This window comes from Diabrotica virgifera, chromosome 5, assembly GCF_917563875.1.
Source record: "Diabrotica virgifera virgifera chromosome 5, PGI_DIABVI_V3a".
NCBI classification, from domain to species: Eukaryota; Metazoa; Arthropoda; class Insecta; order Coleoptera; family Chrysomelidae; genus Diabrotica; species Diabrotica virgifera.
The window spans coordinates 97,554,425-97,575,978 of NC_065447.1; positions in this window are offsets into that span (position 1 = coordinate 97,554,425).

A 21,554-nucleotide genomic window follows, 5' to 3' on the forward strand; every position below is an offset into this window, starting at 1 on the left:
ATTTTGCAGGTATATTCATATTTTTCATTTCTTTTAATAGCTGTTTTCTGTAGATGCTGTCGAAAGCCTGCTGGAAATCAATAAACAATATGTGCAATTCTATGCCATGTTCGTAACTTTTTTCGATTGTTTGCGTTAAAACGTGGATTGCATCAATTGTTGATCTCCCTTTTCTAAATCCCTGTTGATATGGTCCTAAGTTTTTTTCTGTGTATCTGGTTAGCCGATTTCTTATAATTGTTGTCATGATCTTATATGTTGTATTTAATAGCGTAATTGCTCTATAATTGCTGCAAAGCGTTGGGTCTCCTTTTTTAAAAACTGGTATAATGAGTCCTTTCTTCCATTCTTCAGGCATGTATTCCTTTTCCCATATACTGACCATTAATTTATATATACGGTTTAGAAGGTCATCTCCTCCATTTGCAATAAGTTCATTGTTAATCTCATCTGGTCCTGGAGTTTTGTCAGATTTTAGTTGTTTTACTACTTCTATAAATTCTTGGTAGGTAGGTGCATCTTCTTCTTCATCTCGGTTATCTGTTACATCTTCTTCTTCTGTGTCGATTGCTTGGTTGCTTGTATTTATATCTTTAAAGTGATTTTCCCAATCTTTTTTGCTTATTTTGCTGGTCACTTTGTTACCGTTATATTGTTGTTTTATATATTCAAACAATTTTTTGTTGTCTCTATTATTTGTTTCAATCTCTTGCATCTGATCTGAGATTCATGTCTCTTTCTTTCTTTTATAAAGTTTGGCCGCTTCTCTCTTTTCTTTCTGGTATTGTTCTCTTTCCTCTTGTCCGCTATTTTCAAGCCATTTGTTTCGTGCCAGCGTTTTCAGTTGACTTTGGTATCGACATTCTTTGATGCTCATTTTTATATTCTTCCATTCCTCTTCTACGTTCGTGCCATCGTACCTCTTTAATTTTTGTACTAATTCCTTTGAATACTCTTGTTTTGTTTGTTGCACTTTTAATTTGGTTAAGTTCCACTTCCTTCTTTTTCCTACTTTATTAGCTTTGATGATTTTCATCTTCATTTTGGCTATTAAGAGTATGTGGTCAGTGTCAGCGTTTGCTCCTCTAAAGGATCTAACATCTTGTATTATCTTTGTCCATTTTTTCGAAATCAAAACATGATCTATTTGGTTGCCATCTGATCTCCCTGGTAACATCCAGGCTATCTTGTGTTCCCTTTTATGAATAAATTTCGTACTGACGATGTAGGTATTTGTTGCTGCTGCCAGATTGCAAACTTTTGCCCCGTTATCGTTTGTGACATTGTGGATCGTTTCTTTACCTGCTACATTTTGGTTGTAGCTCTCTTTTCCCACTTGCGCGTTAAAATCTCCCAGTATTATTAAGATATCGTTCCTAGGAATATTTTCGCAGGTTTCTTCTAAAAGTTCATAGAATTCCATTTTATCTTGCTGGTCTGCTTCCTCGGTAGGTGCGTAGCAGTTAACTAAAGATATATTGGCTTGTTTATTTTCGATTCTGATGTAGGAGATTCTTCCATTAATAGCTTTGAAATGTATAACTTTTTCTCTCATACTTTTGCTCACCATAAAAGCTGTTCCATTTTTCCCCTGTTTGTCTTCTCCTGAGTAATACATAGTAAAGTTTTTCTTCTTAACTGTTCCTTCATTTTTCCATCGTATCTCCTGTAGTGCTAGTATTTCTAGTTCGTATTTTTCCATTTCTAAACAATTTCCTGCATTTTCCCTACTTTTAGCATTGTCTGGATATTCCATGATCCAATTTTAATGGGTTTAGCTCTTTTATTCATGTTAATTTTATTCCTCTTTTTCTTGTACATTGTTTTATTATTATCATTATCCATTTCCTTAGCCGGGTCTGTTTCCACTATCCTTCGGTTTGATTCTTTCATTTTTTTGGATTTTCTCTGTTGTTTCCAGTACACTTCAGCTTTAAGTCTTTTATTATGTTATTCCATTCCCAAAGTTGATCATCTATCCATAATTTTTTGAAGCCCATCTTCACTTTCTTCCCTGCTTCCTTTTCCACCTCTGCTCTTTTCTTTACTTGCCTGTGTATTCTCCGTTCTTCATATTTCTTTGTTCGTCGATAAATATTTTTGTACCTTTGAGGGTTTTCTTTTGTTCCATTATTTTCTTTTTATCTTGTATATTTTCCAATTTTGCTATTATGAACGGCTGTGAATTTCTTGGTCTAATTATCTCTGTTTGTTCTATTTTAGCTTCAACGTTGAGTTTTATTTTTAGTAAATTTTCTAGATCTTCTTTTACATTTTCTTCTCCTATTTTAATTCCCCTGACTATTACGTTTTTCTCAATTTTCTTTTTCTCCTCTCTTTCCGTTCTATCCTCTAGGTCTCTTAGTCTTTTTGGCACTGCCTCCTTAAATTTTAGTTTGCTTAGCGTTTCCATTTATTCTCGCACTTCTTTAATTTCAGCTTTCATTTGTTTATTTTCTGCTCTTATTTCACTCATTTCTTGCTTTAGTAGCATATTTTCTCTTTTTATCTCTTGGTTTTGATTTCTTAATTCTTTAAGCTCTTTTTGGATTCCATCCAATTTTTGCTCTATCCTCGTAACCCTTGTTTCCATTCTGTCCAATTTTTCTCGCAAATCTTTTATGAATTCTTCTATGTTGTTACTATTTGATTGTTACTATTTGATTGTTACTATTTGATATACTAAATATGTTTTTTACACACGTATAATTTGGCTGTCTGCGGTAAGTGCAAAAATCCGATTCAACCTCGCGGAGATTTTTGTCCTTCTTAGACTGGCCTATTTAAAAGGGTATTTATTTCTTTCTTCCCTATTTCTCAGTGCTTTTATCAGATTTGGCAACACCGCCAAAAATTGTTTAGCAGTTACCTTCTTATGGAATGCAATAATTGATTGTTTTGTTTATTTATAGCTAACCTTGTTTTTTTGACCAGCACTGGCTCTGCAGGTTTTATTTACTTAAAAATGTTTGTTTCACTCCGAATTTTGATTGTACACTTCGCTGTTGTCCTTAGATACGAATTGGTGTGGTGTTTAAATTTTATTTTCACCTCAGTTTTAAGAATTTTCGCGATTTATTCACAGTAAATTTCCGAACTTGTTTATCTAGCCAAGCAACCAAAAAAAATACTTGTTTATTATTTAAAAATACTTGTTTATTTTTATGGTATATTCTTTTATATGCGGAATAGTCACAACATTTATTATTCTACAAAAATGTTCCATAAAAAGTTTTCAATAAACAGTCATTGTTCTGTTTTTTATTGTATTATTTTTACCTCGAGATATCCAACTATACCATTAAGAAAATTGATTTTATTAAAATATTATGTTTATATAGGGGATTTAGCCACAATTATTGGTGTAATAAAAATTATGTTTTGTACCGAATGTTTCGACGGTTCGATTTTCACTCCGGAAATCGTTCTCGAAAGAAAAAGAAAATTATTCTGAAAAATTCTGGGAAGATTTATTCTAATTTGTTTGTTCAGGATATAAAATTTTTAGAACAATTTTCTTTTTCATTTGAGAACGATTTCCTAGGTGGAAATCGAAACGTCAAAACATTAGTTGTTAGGTAATTAAAAATGCAATTTTCATTACTATTACATTAATACATTTTTAGGCTATGAAATTTCTATGTATTTTTAATTAAAATTGTGGTAGGGAAGCCCAAGCGAGGATTTTTGCAGTTACTCGAGCGCGTCAGATTATCACATAGGGAGAAACCTTGTACCCTGTAAATGTACCCCTATCATATACTGGATCTTAATACAAGGGAGTTCGTTAAGGGGTCCCCAAAAAAAATAAATTCTTAGAAAAACTCGAAATCGTCAGATTAAGATAAGATAAGTTAAGTACATGCAGCACAGTGTATATTTCAAAAATCTGACAGTTTGAACGGGGCGTAAGGAAATAGGGAGTCATGGGGGGTCACAAAATTTCACAAGAAAAAAGCGAATATTTCGAGAAATAAACGTCAGATCGGAAAACTAAAATACTTGTACAATATTTTTCAAAAATATACCGAATGATAGCAAACACAACTCCCCACGGAGAGTGGGGGGGGGTAAATTTAAAATTTTAAATAGGAACCCTGCGATATTTCGCGAAATGAACATCAGATCGAAAAACTGCAAAATACACGTATTCAATGATTTTGAAAAATCTATTGAATGACACCAAACACGAGTGGGGTGGTGGGTTACTTTAAAATCTTAAATAGGAGTCCCCATTTTTTTATTACAGATTTTGATTGCTTACGTAAAAATAAGTAACTTTTATTCGAGATATTTTTTCGAATTATGTATAGATGGCGCTATAATCGGAAAAACGATTGCTGGAAATGGAAAATTGAATTAAAAAATGGAAGGTCCCCACTAAAATAGAAAATTTTAGTTAGCTTTGTTTGGTTTTAGGACCTAATATTCACAACCCAATAGGTCTCCATAACGCTCGAGTAACTGCAAATTTAGCATACTTTCCTCCCCTACCATTGTTGCTTAAGGGCATCGGTGCAAACTTTCGACTCCAATGCTATTTAAATGGGATTCAGTTTTTCAAATCCTGAGAAAACTAATAGGTATTTTTAAAAAATTTAACCGCAGAATGCAAGATTATATTATTACCGATGGCCCAAAAGTCTCCGAAAACTTCTATAATGTGTATTATAATAAGTTACAGGGGTGAAAAACCAAGAGAAAATTTAGTCTGATTTTTAATTTCAAATATCTCATTCAAAAGAAACATTTTATTTATTCTATGGGACTTTAGGCCCTCGGTAATAATTTAGTCTTTCATTCCGCGTTTAAATTTTTTAAAAATATTTATTAGTTATTTCAGGATTCAAAAAAAATTAGACCATGTCCGTGATGATATTTTCCAAATCGGACATTCGCTATCTTTGTCATACAACGCACTCAGTCGAACAGAATGTGCTGACAAGACAGTATAATAACAATTTTAAATATTTGACACTGCTTAAGGTATATTTTAAGTTGTTTATTAAATAATATTGATTTGATAATTAATTGATTTTTATACGTGAAATTAATAAAAAGTTATTTATTGTTTATTATTTATGGAAGATCCAATCACAGAATGCCACAGGGTATATTCTTACTCCAAGTATTTTGTTGTTAAAAATGTTAAAAATTTTATCAAGTGTTCCATAGTAATGATATATTATTAAAAAAATCACTTTAAAACTTTTCCTCTTTTAGAATAGAAATATGCTTTATTGTCATGGAAAATTGTACAATTTTATCGACAAAGCTTATAAATAGTCAAGAAAAAACAAATCAATAACAATAAAATATCCTAAAATTACCTAACCAATTGCAACATTTTATCGATTAAGTATTAGTTTTTATTGCATAGTTTATAAATTATTAAAATCACTGAATACATAGTTAGAGAAAAAATTATCATAAGTATAACTGAATTAATAATTTAAGCGATTATACAAGTAACAGTTATCCAAGATCATTCAAAAGTAATCTCGTTAGTTAATGATGACAATGTCATTGTCAACTAATGTTTACATATCCATCTCAATGAGAATTTTACTACACGTAATTTTCCATGTAAAGAAAGAAAAATAGGGATAGCCGTAAAATATTTGCGCCTACAACCTTAATATTATTCGAAAGCTCCTTTTTGTAACATTTTTTTAATAATTATCATGTTAACCAAAGGACCCCGCAAGACTCCTTATGGAAAAGTAATCCCGGTCAAATTAAATGAAAGTTCGGTCAATGATAGTCCTCAGTGCGTAGATTAAGAAAGTTTGTGGGACCTAAGTCAGCAAAACTAATATTTTGAAGCTACAGCCTTCTGAAGTTATTAGATTCAGATACATGGTTTACGTTAAGTGCACTAATTCACGATCATGTGAACGAAAATATTTATTACTAGAAGAAGAGAGACTCATATTCTTCGTGAATATTTGCTTGTTTCATATGAATTCGTGGTCAAAAATAGATGCATCGTATTTTTGTCTTCAAAAAACCCCCGAAAAGTCCTCAGAATTGTAGAAGTGCGATCGAAAATATGCTGCTAGAGCGACATAATAATTATCCTGTTTTCGTGAATGCTTCAGTTCCGTCTTATCTTTAGAAAACTTCTGCAGTGGCGGATCTACGGAGGGGATAGGGAAAGTCCCCCATAACACGGCCCAGCATTAAAGAAAAAATTGTTGAAATATAAAAATACATTAGCTGATATGAAACTTCTACTATAGGCAGACAAATTCAACCCAATAAACTCGATAGTTATGTGGAAAATTCAATGTAAATATCAGGTTCGAATTATTTTCTAATGCCCTGGGTCCGATTTTCCTCGATCGACGATAAATGTTTGAAGTGTGGAGTAAAATATGGTTTTATTGAAAGCTACTGATAATTACAGTATAGTTGTTGATTAGGTAACTTTCTATAACAGACTGCGCTCAAAAGAGATCAAATACCCAATTTATAATTTCACAAATAATGTATACATCAGCACAGAGGTCAATGCATCTATCTCATCTATCTTAATAACAAACTCTGAACTATGAGCATACAACACAATTTATTCCAGGACGTTATTTCAACACTTAGGAAGTTCAATTAGAAAATATATTATTTGGCAATTTATTAAGTTTGCAGATTTGCAAGTTGAGTGGACTCTAATTACATTAGTCAACAAATAAACCAAAAAAAGTTGCTACTGATGTTAAAATGGATGTAGCGGGGAGTTTAAAGCGTCCGGAATGCGAATTCAAAAACCAAAATGTTCCACCACGTATATATTTTGAGTTATCTTCTTCCTTAAGTTCCGCGCATTTCTGCGTAGGCGTCCACCGTACATTGTCTGGTTAGGTCAAATGTTAGACTAGGAGTTATAGAATGCATCAAATATTGCTGTTTATTATAAAAATTCTTATATACTATATACACATAAGTTCAGAACTAGAAACAGAAGCTAAAGTAAGTCTTTTGTACACAATTTTGTGCCTATCCCAATTTTCCTATAACACTATTTGGATTAACACAAACACACATTTTATCCTGCATAGTAAAAAACGAGGATAGCTCCTGGTTGCGGTTCCTAAATATTATAAGTTTTACTGGCTAGTAAATTCCATTTAAAAACATCCATTATTGTAATCTAGAGCCTAAGGGTTAAGCATGTCCTTTGAACAAGTGAAGGTGTCGAACTAAATCATGTAATTCGGCTTGTTATATGCAACAAGGTGTATAAACATTTTCAATTTCTTTGCAACACGAAAATGCAGCAGCTGCATAATACTCTGGTTAAATCGAAGAGTGCAGGAAGAGTACATACCGGTTTCGGAGGTGTATTCCTCCTCATCAGTAGTCCCATATCCTCTTCTCTCCGATGTCCCCAGGTATCATACTTCGGGCCTTTCCGAATTGCAAAGATCGAAATGCCGCGGATGGACTAGCCCCATCTACCGAAAAACAAAATAAGTTATCAATTGAAGTAGCACAGAAAACGACAATAGATATCGTTCTCATACCACCAGATTGACAACAGGTGGAATACTTTCTTTAGTTACAACCTCCCGAGATTTTCAAAAATTATAAATCATACAGGATGCCGAGGAAATTAAGATAAGAGAATTTTAAATAATTCACAACTCATCTGCTCAGCGTGGTAGAAGTTCCAACAAGAAAGATTCCTTAGTACTCAACAAAAGAGTAAATGAATTAAAATGTAAAAACATTTTCAATTTCTTTGCAACACGAAAATGTAGCAGCTACATAGTACTCTGGTTAAATCGGAAAGTACAGAAAGAGTCTATACCGGTTTTGGAGGTGTTTTTCTCCTTATCAGTAGTCCCATATCGTCTTCTCTCCGATTTCCCCACAAACATGTTTGAAAATGTTTATACATTTTAATTCATTTACTCTTTTTTTTTTTGAGTACCAAGCAATCTTTCTTGTTGGAACTTTTGCCACGCTGAGCAGATAAGTGGTGAATTATTTAAAATTCTCTCATCTTAATTTCCTCGGCATCCTGTATGATTTATAATTTTTGAAAATCTCGGGATGTTGTAACCAAAGAAAGCATTCCACCTGTTCTCAATCTGGTGGTATGGGAAGGATATTTATTGTCGTTTTCTGTGCTACTTCGATTGATAACTTATTTTGTTTTTCGGTAGATGGCTCTAGTTCATCCGCGGCATTTTGTTCTTTGCAATTCGGAAAGGCCCAAAGTATGATACCTGGGGAAATCGGAGAGAAGGGGATATGGGACTACTGATGAGGAGGAAAACACCTCCGAAACCGGTATAGACTCTTCCTGCACTCTCCGATTTAACCATAGTGTTATGCAGCTGCTGCATTTTCGTGTTGCAATGAAATTTACTCTTTTCTTGAGTACTAAGGAATCTTTCTTCTTGGAACTTTTATCACGCTAAGAAGATGAGTTGTGAATTATTTCCAATGCTCTCATCTTAATTTCCTCGGCATCTTGTACGATTTAAAATTTTTGAAAATCTCGGGAGGTTGTAACCAAAGAAAGTATTCCACCTGTTGTCAGTCTGGTGGTATGGGAACGATATTTATTGTCGTTTTCTGCGCTACTTCGACTGATAACTTATTTTTCAATAAGGTGCTTTTTCGTCGCTTTCGAGAAAATAAGAATAATTATTTTCTGATGCATCATCAGGTTCACTTTTATCACCATACATTTCCAAATCTTTCTCCCAATTTGCCGAGGTCCTAGGACTGGTTAATCTTCTCCATGAAAAACCGGTTTTATTGCTGAGGTAATATCTGGATATTCAATTTTATGCTTGCGCTTTTTTGAAACCCCAGACACTTCTGCCATGCATGTCGCTAAAATGGTTTAGAACTATATAAGTTTAAATGGGCAGGTTTATTGATTAAGTACTACCTTTGGTTTATTCTTTATTTAAATTAATGTGTTATTCGTAGACATTAGATATCCCAGTGTTGCCAAATTATGCACCACTTTTAAGAAAAACATTAATTTGATATAGTCGCGCCCTGATATATTACAAATAACTGTTAAAAAAAAATTAGTAAAATACTCATAACTTAAAAATCATAACTCATTTTTTTTTAAATCATAACTCAAAAATCTTACGTGTTAGGAACTTTTTACTATCATAATTTACAGCAATTTGCATTCGAGTCGCAAATTGGTTGTAAACTAGTGATTATTAAAATATTACTCGATGTGTTTCACAATGTTTCAATTATACACGATGAAACTATAAAAGTTTAGGAAGTTAAGAATAATGTGAGATTATAAATTAAGGGATTTGATAAAGGATGTTATAAAAGCGTTTTTATAAAATTGTGGGATGTGGATTACGCCAGTGTTGCTCTGAGTGCCTTGATTAAGATAATGAAATTCGAACCAATAGGGATAAAAATAAAAGCCATCCTTGTAAGAATAAACGCCATATCTATGCTCCAGGATGATAACTCCTCATTTAATCCCTATTTTGAAATTTAAAAATCTTTTTTTTTTGCTCTAATGAGAAAGTTGGCTTTTTGCAGTTACGTCATTCTTATTCCCAACCGGCGATATGAGCCTATTTAAAATTTCATTTATACGTTTTAATAATTTGTAGATGTTGTTAACTAAATTTGTATTAGGTGATCCATTACGCTGGATGGCTGATTGGGGTACAATATGTTATCGTGGTCCTGTTTGGAGATATATTTCAGGACTAGTATTTTATTGTCATGCTGCAAGCCTATACGCAATTCTTAGTTATGTACTAGTGATGCGACCACAAGAGGCGATATTCAAAAATTGCGTTGCTTCTAGTGGAGTTTTAATATACGTAAGTATTAGCTTTAGTTGGTCAGATATCCAACCGAGGCAGGGATCGAACTCACTTAACTTCATTACTAAGGTGCTCCACAGGATGTGTGTTCGAATCCTGGCCTGGTAAAGGGAGAAATAAAAAGGCTAATGCAGTGGTTTAAAATAATTTTAAAATTAATCTACGGCTTATACTGGAATATTTGCGTTACTTTGACTGGTACTCTGGACTAATTAGCAAAATACAAGGAAAAGTTATCTACCAGCAATTTTATTGCGAATCTTATTATTATATGTATTAATAATATAGGTATGCAAAGTCCGCAGATAGTGTGCTACTTTTTTTATAAACAAAATGGCGCCCGAAAATCGTGTTTTTTCAATTTTTGCTCTATAACTCCAAAGATTTTAACCTTACACCAAAAACACCCAAATAAAAATTGACCGCAATTAAATTCTGCATAGAGACGTGTCTTTTCCAATTTACTTCGATGAAAACTTTTCCCAGAAAAAGCGGGTTTTTTCAACAAAATCTTTAATTTTCAACTAAACTTTTAGATAAGTAATTGTTAATCAATAATTAAATAGGTTGGTAATGTAAAAGACCTTTTCGTATAGATTATAATTTCAGAAGCGCTTGGAAACTGAACCAACAGTTTAGCAACAATTGAAATGTTATTTAAAACTTTACGGTCGCTATAATAACGACCATAATTACGATGCATAAGAATAAATACGATTTTTTCATAAAAAGGCACTATACCTATCTAATGTACTTTACAGAATTGAAATTGGACTATTTAAGCGGCCTCAGGCATATTTTTTTAAGTTATAAACAATTTTTTGGCTTAAAACAACAAAAATATCTCAGGAAATATTAAACTAAATTAAATTGTGAAAACGGTATTCGAAACACAGCAGTAGGACGCTTCCTTTAAAAGAAAAAACGTTTAATTATGACGAGTGGTTCCTGAGACACAACTAGTCAAAGTTGACCAGAATTTACGGCAAAGATATAAACAATAGGATCATAATTTTTAAACCATTACCTTTTTATTTTTGTCCTCTTTATCTAGACCAATTTTCATATCTTTAAAATACTCATAACATATATTATTATAATAAAAACTATCGATAATACGTGTGAAAATTGCCAAAAATAGCAAAATTCCAATCAAAAATTAGGTTGGAGAAAATGTAACCCTCAAAGTTCAAAATCGATATACGTTAAAAAAATGCATTTTCTCGTCTTACCATGGAGCAATTTCCTTCATTCTTTTTTTGTTCGCTAATAACTCGAGTAGAGCCATTGAACTAACGCATTATTAAATGTCAAACTTGCTTTTGTTTTGTTATAATAGATTAATTTTTTTATAAGAACAGAAATCGACATATTTTTTCCGCTTGTAGGCTTTTTTTTAGATAAACTTACTACAAGTGAACCTTTTAAAGTTAAAAACATAAATATTCTCATTTGAAAGCTGTATAATGATTTAAACAATGTTTATTTAAACAAATTAAAATTTTGTGTTATAATAAATAAATTAATTTACTATAACAAAACAAAAGCAAGTTTGACATTTATTAATGCATTAGTTCGATGGCTCTACTCGAATTACTTGGGAACAAAAAAATAATGAAGGAAATTGCTCCATGAGAAGCCGAGAAAATGCATTTTTTTTTAACGTATACCGATTTTGAACTTTGAGGGTTACATTTTTTCCAACCTAATTTTTGATTGGAATTTTGCTATTTTTGGCAATTTTCACGTATTATCGAGAGTTTTTATTATAATAATTACTCGATTGGTTGACTTACCTGTTAAGGAAGGACAATCATAATTGTCCTATCTTACATTTCGAACATTTGTACTAATGGTAGTGGCATTTTCTGGCCGCTGATCACAGTTTAAAGAAGAAGAATAAGAAAAAGAAGATATTAGGCTTCTTGACACGTGACGTGCGCACATCACTGTTTTTTTTTATTTTGATCGCACAAAAACGGGTGGGTTCGAAAGAGTCAAAGGGAGAGAGCGTACAAATGTTCGAAATGTAAGATAGGACAATTATGATTGTCCTTCCTTAATAGGTAAGTCAACCAATCAATTAATTGTCCTTCACATTACATTTCGAACATTTGTACTAATGGTAGGCTGTTGAAAGATTAAGCAATATTGTGCGATAATTAAACAAAACTGCATTGCAATCCAAAAATCGATATTTTACATTTTTTTTATTAGGAACTTTACAAAAAAAAGAGAGAATATATTAGAACAATTAAGAGTAATGTTTGCAAATAATAAGAAAATTAATGTTCTTATGTAATAATAAAAACATAAACATATAATTACAAACGTATAACAAACAATAAACAAACGCAGAAGCATACATGGACTAAACAGACAATATAGTTTTTGCAAAGAGTCCATAATGTTTTTCTAGAGGTTTATTATAAAAAATATTAAATACTTGAGAATTTTCTGTCCATCACGCCGTCTCTCTAATAGTTTCTATATTTAATCCAGCCCTAGCTCCTGCTGACGTAGATGCTTGTCTAACACTATACCCTTTAAAAATATTGGTGTCTATGTTACATAATTTTAAAACATCTTTTAGCCATCTACTCAAAGTCTGCGTAGATGCTGCTTTATATGGTTTTTTTATTGTTATAAACAACATGTCCTCTGATTGAGGACGAATGTTTTAGGAAATTTCTAAATAGTGACATAAAGTTGATGCTACGCACAACTGTGGTTTTTCTTTAAAATAGAAAAATCTTAAAATAGGTTGATTTTTATTTTTTGAATAAGTCTTTATCCTATCTGGTATCAAAATCGCAATTTTATCTTGATCCATGAAAATATTTTGAATTTTTATTAGGGATAGGGTTTGCAACCTGTGAGCTGTAGTCAGAGCAATCAACATTACAAGTTTGTAAGTAAGTTCTTTCAAGGAAAGACGTGTGAGAGGAAATAATGTTTCTAAATAAAATAATACTGGTTGAAGGTCCCAAGTAAGTTGATATTTGGGCAATGAAGGCTTGAGATTATATATACCTTTGTAAAAAATTTTAAACATGTTTTTATGATTGTCTGGTATATCTATTGAATGTTTACAGAGCTATATGTATAATCCTGATCTACGATATATTTAATAAAATTAATAATATTTGATAATTCATAAGCAAAAGGGTCCATATTTTTACTATACTATACTCCACCATCTCTTGAAAACTGTGTCATATAAATTTAGTGTTTTTGTTGTAATAGATGCAATCATAATTGCGATGGAATGCTCAGGAATACCTTTTCTTAAAAAAGATTGCCTGACAAGCATGCGATAGTCAGGGTAAGATGTTGGTGTCCCGGATATGGAAACCTAAAAGGGTTCAAAATTAAATTTTTATCAGGTCCTAAAATTATCTTTTTGCCTGATATCAGTTTATTAAAGGTTGGTTACCAAGGCTGATTTGGCCATTCTGCTACTGCCACAATTCCTACTGCTTTGTCACATATGATTTTTTCTAAAACTCTTGGAATAATAGCAAAAGGTGGAGTGGAAAAGCATAAAATTTGAATCCATGCCAATTTAGAGTGAAGGCATCAACTTTCTCCGATTCGGGGTCAGGTTTCCAAGATACATACCTTGCATATTTTTTGTTAAGATATGTGGCAAACAAATCGATTTCTGGAATATGAAGCTGCTTAAAAATTATATTAACACAATTATCACTTAAAGAATACTCTGTTTCTATTTTCAAAGATCTTGACTCTGAATCAGCAATAATATTTTCTTTTGTACTGATATAAGATGCAAATTAAATTTCTATTTTCACAGTATTGCCAAATTTCTCTGCAAATGATGTTAAGATTAGAGTATTGCACACTCCCCATCTTGGTTATACAAGATACAGCTGTTGTGTTATCTATTCTTAGCAAAATTTTACAATTCCTATATTCCTTGGAAAAGTATTTCAAGTCATTATATGCTGCCAATAACTCAAGTACATTTATACAGAGAGAGTCTGTAAAGTGGAATAAATTCAATATCTCAAATACTAATTGTTTTTTTGGAAAATGCTCAGACCCGTCGATTAGTATTTCAAATTGTCCTTTTTGACATTTAATAATAATGTATACAGGGTGTCCCAATTTAGAGATATGACGTCATCGTCGATTTTCTTAAATGGCAACACTGTCATTTTGATAGCTAATTTGATAGGGTTTGTAAAGTTATACATAACTGCAAAATATCAAATTTTTATTCTCTACCATTTACAAGATAATAGAAAATAACAAAGTTATAACTGTAATTTGGAATATATTCAATAATTAAAATACTAACTGTTTTTTTGAAAAATGCTCAGACCCGTCGATTAGTATATCAAATTGTCCTTTTTGACATATAATAATAATGTATACAGGGTGTCCCAATTTAGAGATATGACGTCATCGTTGATTTTCTTAAATGGCAACACTGTCATTTTGATAGCTATTTTGATAGGGTGTGTAAAGTTATACACAACTGCAAAATTTCAAATTTGTATTCTCTACCATTTAGATGATAATAAAAAATAACAAAGTTATGAAAAAGAAGTAATCAGCTAATAATTGAATTTAATTATTTCAATAAATTAAGCAAAAACTCATAATGTTGCCCTCAATTATTGTCAAATTGTCAATGGGCAACGTTATGAGCATTTGCTTAATTGAAATAAATAAATTCAATTATTATTTGATTACTTCTTGTTCTTCATAACTTTGTTATTTTTTATTATCTTGTAAATTGTAGGGAATAAAATTTTGAAATTTTTCAGATGTGTATAACTTTACACACGCTATCAAAATAGCTATCAAAATGATAGTGTTGCCATTTAAGAAAATCAACGATGACGTCATATCTCTAAATTGGGACACCCTGTATACATTATTATTATATGTCAAAAATGACAATTTGATATACTAATCGACGGGTCTGAGCATTTTTCAAAAAAACAGTTAGTATTTTAATTATTGAATATATTCCAAATTACAGATATAACTTTGTTATTTTCTATTATCTTGTAAATGGTAGGGAATAAAAATTTGATATTTTGCAGTTATGTATAACTTTACAAACCCTATCAAATTAGCTATCAAAATGACAATGTTGCCATTTAAGAAAATCGACGATGACGTCATATCTCTCATACATTTTTATTGAATGTCAAAAGGGACAATTTGAAATACTAATCGACGGGTCTGAGCATTTTCCAAAAAAACAAATAGTATTTGAGATATTGAATTTATTCCACTTTACAGACTCTCTCTGTATGTAGTTCTCGCTGTTCATAACTCCAAAAACCATGAGTTTTATTATCATTACAGCATGTTCCCCATGCTAAAAGAGATGCATCACAAAATATTTCAAGTACATAATTAGATTCTTTTATATTTTGTTCACTAATGGGTATGTTATGTAACCACCAATTGAAATTGTTTTACAAGTATTTAGGTATGGTCATTTTTTTTGTTAAAACTATTAGTTTTAGAAAGAGCAAGCCACTTTTCTTTTTCTAAATTTTTTAAGTATAATTTTCCATATTTAACTGAAGGACAAACTGCTACCAACTGACCGATGAAAGCTGCAAATGATCTTATCATATATGTACTTTTATTTTTGATGGTCTGAATACTATTAATTATTTTTTATTTTATGTCAGCAGGTGCAAAATATATCATTTTATTAGAATCAAACGTAAAACCAAGAAAAGTTATAATTTGTGTGGGTGAAATTATACTTTTTTTCTTTATTTATAGTAAATCCCAGGCGGGAAAACATAGAACAAGTTTAAACAATATTTTCTTTAAATTCTAAATATGATTTTGAACTCAGTAAAGTGTCATCTAAAAAAATGACAGAAGTAAAGCCTCTTGTTCTTAGATTGTTTAAGGCTGGTTTTAAGGTTTTCGTAAATATAAAAGGCGAGATATTCAAACCATATGGTAAGCTGTTGAAATGATATAGAATATTTTTGTACTCAAAGTTTAAATATTTTTTTTTAATTTTCATGAAGAGGAATAGCAAAATAGGCATCTTGTATAATATCTACTTTTGCCATAACACAACCCTTGAAAATGAGCTTGAGAACTGACTTATAGTCTTCCAACTTAAAATGTGGGGCTTCTATAAAGCAATTTAACTGTTTTAAATTTAAAAGAAATCTATGACTTCCGTTCTTTTTGGACACTAGAAAACATGAAGAAAGGAATTGCTCTCTTGTATGTGAAGAAGGAGAAATAGCTCCCTTATCAAGTAATTGCTTTATAGCTAAATCATACGACTCATTTGGGTCTATGAAAAACTTTTGGTGCTCTCTCTTGAGACGGTGTTGTTTTAAATAAAATATTAAAATCTTGGACCCAACTTAAAACTTTGTTGTCTGAGGTAATCTTTTTGCGGTTTCTAAAATAATTAGCCACATTTCCTGCTGACTTTTTATTTACCTTTAGTATGACCTCCTCGTTGTTCTGATTGGGTTTTGGTGCTGTTGTCTGCTCGACTGTTTGTATCACGATGTTGGTTAAGGATGATTTGTCGAAATCTTGGTCTCTTCGAAGCTGGATTGAAGTTTAAACTCTGCTGATTGAAGTTATTAGATTCTGGAAGAACTTTTGTTGGATGTTGAGTGGAAAAAACAGCTTGGCGTTGTGGCGCGGTCTTCGGATAAAAAGTGGCTTTTTGGGGCTTCATTATAGAGCTGACTTGAAAAGGTGCTGATCTTGTATCTTTGCTTTCTTTCAACATTTCAATCAAATTCTCCTCAAATAAATATTTATCTATAGGTTGTTCGTCTAATAATTTTTTAAATTTTAAATTTAATGAAGAACTGAGCAAAAATCTTCTGTGCAAGGACATCTTATAAAACACTTCTATATTGAAGTTTATGGAATTGGCAATTGTTTTGATATTCCTTTTTTCGTTTAATCCTAATTCGACCTCTTTATAAAGGGACATAATACTTTAACGTAAAATTGTTTGCATAGTTTGCAAGTATTTATCTTCCCTAATTTTATTTTTATCTTTTATGGCAGATAAAATCTCAGAATTCAACTGAGGTGGGCAAAGTCTTTCGCAGTTTGTAGCAGTTAAGATTTTTTCTGTAAGTTTACTCACAATACTTTTGTCTAAGCCTTTGGAAAGAGAATAGTTTAGCCTTTTTGCTACATCTGACAACATTTCAGAAGCATTAAGGTTAGTTTTTAATGGGTCTTCCCCAAAGTTAATCATATTTAGAGAAATAGATTCTTTTTGTGTAGGTACCCCTCCAATGAAAAAATCTTCTGTCTGCTGTTGCGATTCCTCAATAAGTACTGCTGGTTTTTGTAGGAGGTTGCTGGTAGCTGGTTGTTGCAAAATCTTCAATAACGTCAAATTGCATTGTATCTCATTTTCTATATTATTTAGTGAAACTGACGGGCTATGCACCTCCACAATGGTTTCTGTAATATTATTTTTAATATTTTGACAAAACCAAACAAAAATTTAGTGTAAGTAAACTTGCTACGCTTGAAAAGTGAAATCAAGGTAAAGTGTACAAAAAAGATATTTAAATAAATATTATGTATTCCATTTTAAATTTCTGGGCTATTATAAAATACCTCTGAGAAATAGGAGCATCTCAAATAAATCATAAAGATTTTCTGGGCTATTAAAAAATAACCGCTCCCCTATTATTATTGTTTGAAGACAAGCCAAACACAAATTTTGTGTAAGTAACTTGCTATTCTTGTGATGTAAATTCGAAGTAAAATGTGTAAAATTAGTTAAATAAAAATATATTCCATTCTATACTTCTGGACTACTATAAAGTGCCTCTGACAAATAATAGAAGCAGTTCAAACAATCATAAACATTTTCTGGGCAACTTAAAAGTACCCTCTGATTTATTGTTATATCCTTAATTATTTAGTCTGTATTACTTTGGGCTACCTTAAGGCACCCTTATTGAGACAAACAATATAATTTTTCTTTGCAAAATGTGACGTTTTTGCATGTCATTTTTGTTAACCCATTTTCTACGAAATAAACATTAATAGGAAAACCAGTGCAGTCCGGCAAACATAGTGCCTGTTTTATATTCGAACAGGAAGATGGCGAAAAAACAGGTACTATGGCAACAGAAAAATATATTGATAACAACAAAATAAAAGACTCCATGTTTGAATTTGATTAAAATTGTCACTTTGTAAATAATTAATAAATATAGCTCTATTTATTCAGGCTAAATTTAATTTAACTACCATAAGAAAATCAAAAAAAATATCATATAAATACCTGAGTCCTTTTCATCCATTTCCTCTCTCAACTTTACCAATTTCTGTTGCAACTCTTCATATTTTCGCCGCTTTCGGGATAAACAATTACTCTTTGATGACCTTTTTGGCATTTTAAACGCTTTTTAACAATTTTCATAAGACTATTTCGAACACGCGTGTGATTAGCCGCGCACAGAAAAGAACAGTGATGTGCGCACGTCACGTGTCAAGAAGCCTAATATCTTCTTTTTCTTATTCTTCTTCTTTAAACTGTGATCAGCGGCCAGAAAATGCCACTACCATTAGTACAAATGTTCGAAATGTAATGTGAAGGACAATATATGTTATGAGTATTTTAAGGATATGAAATATCCTTATAATAAATAATAAAATAATACATGTTATGAGTAATTTGAGGATATGAAAATTGGTGTGGAGAAAGAGGACAAAAATAAAAAGGTGATGGTTTGAAAATTATGATCATATTGTTTATATCTTTGCCGTAAATTCCGGTCAAATTTGACCGGTTGTATCTCAGGAACTACTTATCTTAATTAAACGTTTTTTCTTCTAAAAGAAGCTCCCTGCCGCTGTTTTTCGACTACCGTTTTTATAATTTAATTTAGTTTAACATTTCCCGAGATATTCTATTTGATTTAAGCTAAAAAATTATTTATAATTTTAAAATATTCCTGAGGCCGCTTAAATAGTCCAATTTCAAATTTGTAAAGTATATTAGATAGGTATGTTGCCTTTTTATGAAAAAATCATAGTTATTCTTATGCATCATAATTATTATCGTTATTATAGCGACGGTAAATTTTTAATTAACAATTCAATTGTTGCTAAAACTGTTCATTCAATTTCCATCGGCTTCTGGAATTATAATCTATATGAAAAGGGCTTTGACATTGTCAAGCTATTTAATTATTGATTAACAATTACTTATCTAAAAGTTTAGTTGAAAAATAAAGATTTTGTTGGAAAAGCCCGCTTTTTCCGGGGAAAGTTTTCATCGAAGTAAATCGAAAAAAACACGTCTCTATGCAGAATTTAATTGCGGTGAATTTTTAGTTGAGTTTTTTTGGTGTAAAGTTAAAATCTTTGGAGTTATACAGCAGAAATTGAAAAAAACACGATTTTCGGGCGCCATTTTGTTTATAAAAAAAGTAGCACACTATCTGCGGACTTTGCATACCTATATTATTAATATATACAATCATAAGATTCGATTCCAGCAATAAAATTGCTGGTAAATAACTTTTCCCAAAAATGGCCTATTCTCCGATAATCAGCCCAGACTATGGAAGCAACTTCTCATCACTAGCCTCGTTATTAATCTACAAGATATCGTAATTCAATGTGGACTAGCATTTTAAGAAAATTCTGAAAAAATCTAAATATCTCAAAAGTACTTCATTCTTGGTGTGGGACACTAATTTTTTTGTAGAATTTAAAAATAAAGTGAAAAATATTAGGTTCTATTTAAAATAGCAAAGTAAGCGTCTAGTTCCGGTATAAAGAAGCACTAATTTCAGTTCAACATTATATTTCACACCTCAGCGTCATCCAAACCCCAAACTCATACCTAATTTTAAATTCTTAACAAAACCTAATTAAATCTAAAATAACTAAAAATTAAATCTATAATATTATGTTTATTATGTACATGTAAAGACACACACATTATAGACCGATGAAATAAAATTACAATACATGTAAATCAAAATGTAATTCCGTACAGGTTGGAATAATTTTACTATCAAAGTTTAGGTCCAAACAAAATAGGGGAGTGCATATAGGTTTTCACTTCGGAAAAAAATCAAACAAGATAGAACTTTTTGTAATTCCATTAAGAAATGGTTATTAAACAACATATTTAAAAGTTCTACTAAAGAAGTGGGTGCTTCATTTTTTATTAAACAAATGAACTACGAAATTAGATATTTTTCAAATAACTCCGAAAATATACATTTTAGAAAAAAACTGACTTCACCATTGAAAAATACAGAAAATTCTTCAAAAAAAACCTTATATAAAGAATTTTATAAAATTGAATCTGTACCTTCTATAATTTTTTATTTATAACACTAAAGTCACCCTTCTCACAAACATTGGCACACTGTAAACTAACGTACGGCGAAGTGCACGGTTGAGTTATTTTGATGTAATTCTTTAACTATTTGATCAAATAAAATTTTACAAATTGAACATGAAAGAAAAATAATTAAGCTATCTTATGGTTATAATAGAAAGAAATAAAATTTATGGGCATAAGTACGGTATGGGCGGAAAATGTTACATGAATGAAGGAAATTGCTCCATGAGAAGCCGAGAAAATGCATTTTTTTTAACGTATACCGATTTTGAACTTTGAGGGTTACATTTTTTCCAACCTAATTTTTGATTGGAATTTTGCTATTTTTGGCAATTTTCACGTATTATCGAGAGTTTTTATTATAATAATTACTCGATTGGTTGACTTACCTGTTAAGGAAGGACAATCATAATTGTCCTATCTTACATTTCGAACATTTGTACTAATGGTAGTGGCATTTTCTGGCCGCTGATCACAGTTTAAAGAAGAAGAATAAGAAAAAGAAGATATTAGGCTTCTTGACAGGTGACGTGCGCACATCACTGTTTTTTTTTTTATTTTGATCGCACAAAAACGGGTGGGTTCGAAAGAGTCAAAGGGAGAGAGCGTACAAATGTTCGAAATGTAAGATAGGACAATTATGATTGTCCTTCCTTAATAGGTAAGTCAACCAATCAATTAATTGTCCTTCACATTACATTTCGAACATTTGTACTAATGGTAGGCTGTTGAAAGATTAAGCAATATTGTGCGATAATTAAACAAAACTGCATTGCAATCCAAAAATCGATATTTTACATTTTTTTTATTAGGAACTTTACAAAAAAAAGAGAGAATATATTAGAACAATTAAGAGTAATGTTTGCAAATAATAAGAAAATTAATGTTCTTATGTAATAATAAAAACATAAACATATAATTACAAACGTATAACAAACAATAAACAAACGCAGAAGCATACATGGACTAAACAGACAATATAATTTTTGCAAAGAGTCCATAATGTTTTTCTAGAGGTTTATTATAAAAAATATTAAATACTTGAGAATTTTCTGTCCATCACGCCGTCTCTCTAATAGTTTCTATATTTAATCCAGCCCTAGCTCCTGCTGACGTAGATGCTTGTCTAACACTATACCCTTTAAAAATATTGGTGTCTATGTTACATAATTTTAAAACATCTTTTAGCCATCTACTCAAAGTCTGCGTAGATGCTGCTTTATATGGTTTTTTTATTGTTATAAACAACATGTCCTCTGATTGAGGACGAATGTTTTAGGAAATTTCTAAATAGTGACATAAAGTTGATGCTACGCACAACTGTGGTTTTTCTTTAAAATAGAAAAATCTTA